The 9,463-nt window shown below is 35.2% G+C and overlaps 1 pseudogene; it reads right to left on the bottom strand.

The window, feature by feature from the left end:
* Nucleotides 1–286: 286 nt before the first annotated feature.
* On the bottom strand, nt 287–1,353 carry LOC150056799 (metal-response element-binding transcription factor 2 pseudogene; annotated as a pseudogene).
* Between the last annotated feature and the right edge of the window lie 8,110 nt (nt 1,354–9,463).

Below are 9,463 nucleotides of genomic sequence, written 5' to 3'. Positions count from 1 at the left end.
GCATTATATATACTGCACTTTATGAAATCTAAAAGGTATTGAAATATTCATTTTTCCAACATTTTGGTAACAAAACAGACAATGTTTCTCCAAGTACTTGTGCTATCTACTTGATCTGTTTGCTGTGATAACCACATCACAAAAACTGACGCAATGAATTCATTAGAGAAATTATCAAATACCATGCATGTGTTGGAATCATATTTAATATCCTATCCTAGAAACATTCTACAAATCTGAAGATTTAAAAAATTAAGTCTCTGTTCTGATTTTTAAAAGATATTTTTTATGACATAGAACAAGGTAAATCCAACGTAGGATTCTCAGAAATGGATTCTTTATCCAAAGTTGGCTCAGCAGTCTTTTGAATCATTTTTCATGTATATGGACCAGGAAGACGACCTACAGATTTTTCTTTCCTTTTTTTTTCTATTCCATTACTTACTTCCATGGTCTTGTAATTATTTAATACCTTCAGAACATGCTCATATCTTTTAGATTTTGGTGTGTCTGCCAGCACTGTAATGGTAGTTGTTTGAGATATTCTGGTCCAGAACTACAGACAGAACAAATAAATGTATAAAACTTATTTCCAAATAGCATTGGCTTTTGAAGGCATTGCATACAAGCTTCATGAAACCACTGCTTACATTTACAGCATTGTAGCATTTTTAAATACCAGTCTCCAGGTCCTCCACAATAGCAGTAACACTGCTGGACATTGGTTTATGGCCTGCATCCCATTCAAGATCTGCCACACTATAGGGTAATGTCTGCTTCATGACTTGCAATGCTTTGGCATTTGGTCCTTTCTTAAGTATACCACCCCTGTTTGTTGTTGTTGCAAAAACACACTGCCGACACAGCCATTTTTCATCTGAATCAATCACACTTGAATCAATATGAGGTGTATGGCACAACTGATGATACCCTTGACCACACTTATCACATATAACCATTTCGTTGGGAGCTTCTGAATACTCTTCTTGACATATTGTACAGACCATTTCCCCACTTCCAGTGGCTCCTGTTTGGATGTCCTTCCAGAGAACCCAGGATTTAGAACTGTCTTCAAATATGATGAAGCAGCTCTGTTTCAATATATTTATCTTTTTGATAGTTCCAAGATAAAACAAGCCATCTGACCATCTAGCTAGGACATCCTGACTCTCTTCAAATTTACATGCTGGCTTTTTGGCTTTATGTCCATCCTGTAAAGACAGCTTGGTCAAGGATGTTGGGGTCTTTTGGTTTCGACGTAAAGGAGACCGCTTGTGGGCCAGTGAATTACCTGCTCCTGTAGAGTCTCTCATTTGGTCACTTCAGTGGTGCCAACTGCTTCATACAGGAAAACACAACCACTCTGGGCCCGAGGGCGCTTTTCTGGCGAGTCAGAGTCCTGATGGATACCACCCCACCGGGAGCCCCCGCACATATGGGGGCAAAAACCGAGGTCGGTGGGGAGGGAGACGAGCGAGCGTCCTCACACCAACCTCAAACACAGACCACTTGGCTACAGCCCTTCGACACTTTGGTTTCCCGCGGACTGCCTGAACCACTACTTTTCATATGCCTTTTTTTTAGTTTCATTTTCCTGATATTCTTTTTTCCATATATTGTTGTCCTTAATGTACTATGTTATCTCTCATCTCTTTTGCTGTCCCTTGGTTATCTAATATAGTTACAGTATTTCACTTTGTTATCTGATATATTGGATATATGTGTATTTGGTTATTTGAAATTTGATACGGAAGGGAGGAAAACAAAATGAGGGGGTGGGGGGTGCGGGGGTGGGAGGGAAATGGGGACCAAGATATGAGAAAGGGTATCAATGTATGTGAAGTAATGCACCTTCTATCTGGTGAATATAATGTAACCTTTCTATTTATGACAATAATAATATATGAAAAAAAGTAGTGGTTCAAAGAAGGCATGTAGATGGATAATCCTATTTCCTATGTCTTTCCCTACACTCAGTGGCTCAGATAATTACTAAAAGCATCCTTTTGACACTCAAAATATTACTAAACTGGATAAATGATCAATTGGGCAATTATCTGCCCTCATGCAGAAAAAGATTATGAGCAGAAATAATGAAACATAACCTCTGTGGTTAGCACTCTCAGTCAAGTAGTCTGGTGCTGATTTGGAGCAAGACTCATTTTTCTACTGAGAAAAAACAAATCTGCATCAAATCAAAGAACAAGGCAAAGAGGAAGGATATAGGAAGAAAAATCCTAATGTTTGCCTGAATAAGAAAAGATTCATCCTTGGGTAAAGTTTCTGACTCATCAGCTTATTCTCTTAAAACATACCCAGTGCTTCTGTTGGGAACAAGTAAAATCTGCCTAGCAGGTCGGTCAGTGCGGGTGGAAGCATCTGAAGGAAATATCTCCCATGCCTTATCATTTGTTTCTGGTTGAACATCTGTTCTTGTCTTAAAATGGAGAGCCTTAATATCACGGAAGGAAAGGCTATTTCCTAGACTGATGTGTTGTCCAATACCACATCCTGAGGTGTTGAAAAGAAAAAGAACAGCTGGAAGGTAGCAGCATCTGTGGCTAGGAAATAGTTTCCATGATTTTTATGATGTAAGAGTTTCACGGGGACTTCAGTTTCCAAAGCTTCTTTGGAAAAAATCATGAAGGCAAAATATATACTTGAGAAGCGACGTGGAACAAAAATTGCTTTGGAATGGAAGAGAAAAGTATAATGTTTGTGTTTTTCATCTTGTGAAAAATTTATCAAATTGACTATAAACAAACTTAATTGTGAATATTTAAACACTTTAGATCTCCAAGAATATTCCCTAATTTCCATTGACCATTTGGCCCAGAAACAAAGATGAACATACAAATCCATAATAAAAAAATGCACATAACCTACATACACCTTTCTCCATAGTTTAAATTATCTATAGTTAGAAGGACAAATGAAATGTAAACTCTGTATTTTGTTGCTATGTTGTATTATATTGATTTCTATTGGTTTTCCACATGTTTTAGATTCATAGTTGGTTATGGATGTGAATTTGTAGATATAAGCATCTAGATATCAAAGGCTGATGGTACTCTTTTTTTTGTTTGTTTTAAACTCTAGGCCTGGGTACTGTCTTTGAGCTTCTTTTTCTTCAGTCTCTCACCCTACCACATGAGCCATCTGTCCTTTTCTGAATAGTTTATTAGAGAGAAGAGTCTTATGGACTTTCCTGTCCAGGCTGGCTTTGAACTGTGATCCTCATATCTCAGCCTCCTGAGTTGGATTACTGGCATGAGCTACCAGGACTCATCCAGTATTCATTCTTAGAGTAAGAAAAATAGTTTAGTTCCAGTTGATGTATCTATTCAAAATAATGGACCTATTTTCATACTTCTCTTTGATATTTTTTGTTTAGTTTTAAGGGTTTTTTTTGTCCTATCTTGCAATAACAACCTTTTGTTCCTTCAAATAATCTTATTGTCATTGAGTTAAAGGGGTTTGAACTCAGGGTCTTGGCCTTGCTCAGCTGGCACTCTGTCACATAAGTCACACCTTCAGCTTGGCTTTTAGATAGTTACTTTGAGTATGGAATTTTGCAGACTTTTTTGCCCATGTTGGCTTTGAACCACAATCCTCATGATCATAGCCTCTTGAGTTGATTACTATGAGCACCCAAATGACTAAATTTTCTAAAAGTCACACTGTCTAAACTTTTTTTTGGCACAATTGCTTCTTTCTTCCATGGCTTCTCTTCTCAGTTTAGTATTTAAGATCCTCCAAAAGTTAGAACTAAACAATATTTCAATAATAACATCTTTAATCGCCAAATAAGGATTGCTTAATACTGTAAGGAAGGCTTTCCATAGAAGAAGACCCTCATCTGTCAAATCACACTTCATGTTCTCTCTGTTTCCAATATGTAAATCTGTCTAATCTCACTCCAGTGTTCCCACGCACTTCATGCATCTGTAACATGCTGTTCTATTTCTTGTGCTTGTTTTTGCACTCCCATGGATCAAACTTGGAAACTTGTGCAAGCCAGACAAATATGCTGCAATGAACTATGTCTCAGCCTTCATGTAGTTCTTTCAAGTGTTCATGTTTCCTAGCATACTTGAGTGATAACTCATCTCTGAAACCTAAAATATCCTTGAGGGGCTTATCACATCAACTAGTAGAGATGATCACTTTGGCTTATCTCTATGTTTCGTGCATTCCTGCATGCGCATGCTCATGGCAATAGTCCATAGTAAATGAGCTTACCATGTCTTTCTCATTGGTAAATCTGGCAAGCTACTTGAGGGCTAAATGGCAATATTATGCATTTTTGTAAACTTGAAAATCTCAGCAGACTTTCATTGTCAGTCTACTGACAACTTCTCCCGTTTCTGCTTTTCACCGTAGGCAGTAGAAGTATATATAAACTTTGAATTAAAACAGCTTTCGGTTTAAGGACCAACTACAGTTTAAGGTATGTGCTGCCTTGGCATCCTGTGCATAAACTTACCATTGTTATAATTCTTTCCTTGTATCATAGTATTAACCAATTGGCCATTAGATACACATCTGTACAGGTTCAATACTTTTTAAATAGTGCTGAGACTGAATTTTAGTACAATTTATTGAATATGGAAAGTACTCAGTGACTTTTGTTGGATATATTTTGATAACTGTTTCCATTGACTTTACATTGTAATAAATAGATCAGTGATGAGATGTTGATAACTTATTGCAAACTCTTTCCTTTATTGGTTGTACCTCTAGGGACTTTTAGTGCTCAGCTATTTAAGAAAAAAATTGTATATTTTCTTATTTCATTATCCCTTCTAACTCAGTTCTATATTTCCAAAAGTATTTCCATTTATATATTCACATTTTAAGACAATCTTCCAAATGGACTCATATAGAAGTTCTTTTGGACATTTAAGCAAGATTTGTTCAGTAAGTTACTCCATTAATAGCATATGTACATACACAGACTTATTTCTGAAAGAATACCCATAGCTTCAATGTAATGTTTTCATTCTGTCAGAAAACTTTCCTTTTTCACAATTACCATGTTTATTTCATTGGCCCATTAATATAAAGTCCATATATTTGTCAAGTAAAAAATTAATCTTGTCTTATATCCATTAACCTAGCTTTATCATCCATTTATTCATCATTTATATTTATATAAATGTATTTTAGCATAAAATTTTCTCCCGTGGTAGAAATGGAATAATACAATTTTCAGATACAGAAATGTGGGCTATGATCTTATTTTAACTTCTTTTCATGACAACTAATGTACTGTAAGAAAAATCTGCGAAGCTTTGTAGCTGGATATATTTTTGAACTCCTAGAAATAAAAATCTTTTAGGTATTTTCTTCAATGAAGATTGAAGAAACAAAGTACAGTATGAATTTCCATCAGTTCATTCCCTCCTGGTTCTTCTTTCTTTTACTCTGTGGCACACTAAATTAATTTAAAAAATTTTAAATATTTGTTCATTTTTTGCTGCTATTTTAGGTGGGGATTTGAGCCTGTCTAATTTATCCATACATTATTATAGAATCTAAGATTGTACATCATTTGGAATAGCTCTACAAGAAATATTTGTTAAGTAGACTAGTAAAGTTTCTGTATATGTCTTGTACAAATGATTACAGAATGATCAGGCTTTCTCCTATTGATAAATTAAATTTTTATATTAGTTTCCAGATTTCTCTGACCTTTCTCTAGCTAGTTCTTTGTCTCATGAACATTTCATCATTTAAACAATGTCTATATCATTGGAAAAAATTTTTAAAGGAGTGTTGGAAAGAAAACATAAATTAGTACTTCAGGAAAACTTTTAATTTCTGACTCCAAATTAACATCTGGTTCTATTCAAGATTTGTTTTGTGTTCACTATTTTGACTTATCAATACAACAATTGTTTTTCTTTTCCCTTTGAAACTACAATCCTTTTAGCATTGGTAAACTAACTGCTTTATAACATGTTTCCATTTGTATATGACAGTTTAGGCCTGGTTCAGTTTAACTGAGGAACTAATACAAAACCATGATTCTTAGATGACTTGAGGTTTATTCAGGTAGATATGGTTCATATATTAGTGTTTAAAAAATAGGGTCAGTCTTTCAATGTTAGTTATTTTTTTAGGATCATGTATATTATAAAGTTTACTATTTTATTCTTGATTATTTTAAATGACATCATTTAAAGTTGTGGAAAGAACTACTTGACTAGAAAAGAATTACTCAACTATTTGAAGTTGTTTTGGTCATTTAAAATTCAGAAGAATTATACTAAACAGTTGATATTTATGTTTCCCAATCAAAGCAAAGCTAAATCATTAAATTTACATGCATACTTAGAGTTAGCTGATATTGCTGGGGTGGGGGTGCGAGCATAGGAAATAGAGAATTCCTATTTGTTTCTCTGCCAATTGGGGACTATGTTTCTTCATTCAAGACATAATTGCATTGCTAACGATTCTACTGTGGCAAGTGAAATGATGAATGGAGTTTAGTTCTTCTTTGTGAACTCTAAGAGGAAAGAAGAAGGACAAAGTAAAGCTTTTATTGATCCAAGTCCAAATCCAGTGTATCTAACTAGGAAATTGTTCTTTCAGATGAAAGCCAAAAAGCATCTTAGCCTTAATGTAGTTGAGAAAGAAAAATCAATTCTAAATGCAACAGCTCTGTTTAGTAAATGTTCGAAGGAGAAAGGACCTTACACAACTTAGTAAATGATATGAAGAAGTGATATGATAATTTAAAAGTGAAACACATGTCATTTTATTATAAGATTAACAAATGATCTTTCTTCATCATGTAAGGACAAAATGGTCTTGCTAAAATATTAACTTAAAGGAGTTCATGAAGTTGGGACATATAGGGTGGCATTGTATTCATCAATTGAAACCCCTTCATACAACTACTTAAAGATTATACAAATTAGAATTAAAAAGGAAGATTCTCATGCTATAGTTTTTTTTAGTATCATAGTAAGTGAATTTCTATGACCTAGCTCTTCAAAGACAAGGAAGGCTCACATTTCCTATTAATCATACTTCGTCCTAGTCCATTAGCATTACTGTTGTCATACATATTCAAGAATACGTCTCACATCAGTGTTGTAGTTTTTATTGGCTGACATTTCACTTACTGATAACTTTACAACAAAAGAGAATAAATCAATATTGAAATGGATTTCTATGACTCATTTAAGACAGGGATTTAGAATGACTGATTGCATGACGTTATGAAAGAAACATGCCAATAAATGCGTATTTCTTCATATATTCCTTGGACAATGTATCAGCATTTGTTAGTGGTTGTCTCACTTCCATTATTGAAAAGTTGTTGGCTTGAGATACATGCGCTCTAACTTGTTTGCATTGTACCCCTCTTTGTTATCCATGTCTTGACAGATAATATCTTGATTTAGCAACTGTCAATCAATATGAGCTTTTGAAAATATCTTTATCTAATAAATAATCGCTACTTCATATAAGCTCTTATTGAGAATGTCATCTTACTTGATTTATATTTCATTGTAATTCAGAGTAATCTCTGTGCTCCAAATACTCAGAGATTTTTATGTGTTTGACTTGAAGATTAACTTCATTCTTCTCAGGGTACAAACCTTTTATAAATTCAGTCTTTTAAAATCACTTGCATTTCTCTCTCTCTCTCTTTCTCTCTCTCTCTATCTCTATCTCTTTCTCTCTCTCTCTTTTTCTCTCTCCTTCCCTCCAGAGTAAAGCCTATTAGAAAAGTATACATTTTCCTATGGAGTAGAATGATGTAATATAAATTAGCTTATTCATTTTCTCTTATTCAAACAATTACTCAAAGAGGCATCTACAGCTATCCCAATATTTTTAGCACCATGATCATTTTTGACATAGATATACAATTTGAAGGTACACTTTTTATGGTTTTCTCTTCTTGGTGAATTGAACAATATGTTATTACAGAACACTCTTTGTGTGTGTGGTGGGGGGAACACTTTTGATGGAAAAAATCAAATATATTAAAGGAGATGTCCCCATTTTACAGGCTATGTTCTTATGAATATACATGTTCCTGAGCAGGCAGATGCTTTGTTTCTAATTCCTAATTAAAACAAACAAACAAAGAAGCAACAAACAAAGAAGGACTGAAGCCCTTTGCTATGCACATTATTTGGTGTGAAGTGTTAGGCTAGATTTTTGCCTCTGTGTATCCTTAATGTGAGTGCTCTTAATCTTAGAGAAACAATATACCTGTATGTAGCAATTGTGGGAATTATTTCCCATCAAGATACTGCAAATATTTTACCATTTATTGTTACAGTCTTTGTGACAGAATCATAATAATGATACATGAAGTATGAAAAGGAAAACCAAAATACTTAGGAGAAATAAACCATAACATAAATAACCCCATGACCACAAATGAAGTAGAAATCCAGGATTTCTAGTTCACAGATGATGAATGGCTGGGTCCACTCTCTGAGCCAGCATCCTGCAGTTTTCAGGAAGTTAATCCTGCAGGGCCGGATAAAGTAAGCATTCTCTCAAAGGGTTGGTGGATGTGAGCTAGACTCTCTGCATGAATACAAGGGTTGAGTTGGCACTCTTTTTACCTCCTCCCACTTCACATTCCATGAAAGAAACCTGAATAAAATTCTTCCCAAGAGTCACAGAGAGAGTGAATGTGATCAAAATATATCACATACATCATTACATACAGGTGTGTTGCGATGACCTCTTTATGATGTATAATTCAGTACACATGAATTTTTTTTTTGCCAGTCCTGGGCTTCAGCTCAGGGCATGACCATTGTCCTTGAGCTTTCTCAAAGTCAGAGCTCTACCACTTGAGCCACAGCACCACTTCTGGCTTTTTTCTATGTATGTGGGACTGAGGAATCGAACCTGGGTCTTCGTGCATGCTAGGCAAGCACTCTACCACTAGGCCAAACTCTCAGTCCCATGAATTTTTTTAAAAATATTTCTTCAGTTATTTTTCTGGCTCACAGAAAATGGTGAGCCTAGAGACAAAAAGGAAATATGTCATGATCAAAAAGAGGATGTGAAACTTAGCTCAGTGACTTGATATCTGTTGTATAGTGATAGCATATAATGGAAAAGATTACATTTTCCTTTTGTTTGGTTTGTTGTTCCTGGATCTTGAACTCAGGGCCTAGGTGCTATCCTTGATGATTTTCCTTTTTTTCTCCCTCAATGGTGGCACTCTACTACTTGTGCCACAGTTCCACTTTCAGCTTTTTGATGGTTAATTAGAGATAAGAATTTCACAAACTTAGCTGGATGCTATGGCTCACGCCTGTAATCCTAGTTACTAAGGAGGCTGAGATGTCAGAACTGAGGGTTCAAAGCCAGCCGGGGCATTAAAGTCTGTGAGATCCTTATCTCCAATTAGCTACTAGAAAACTGAAAGTGGTGCTGTAGCTCCAGGGATAGGTCAAGAGCCTTGAGCCGAAATGCT

Source organism: Megascapheus bottae, chromosome 11 (genome assembly GCF_031878675.1).
Source record: "Megascapheus bottae isolate mThoBot1 chromosome 11, mThoBot2.hap1, whole genome shotgun sequence".
In the NCBI taxonomy this organism is placed as follows: Eukaryota; Metazoa; Chordata; class Mammalia; order Rodentia; family Geomyidae; genus Megascapheus; species Megascapheus bottae.
The sequence above is the reverse complement of the archived record's forward strand: the minus strand, read 5'-3'. Positions and strand labels throughout refer to the sequence as shown.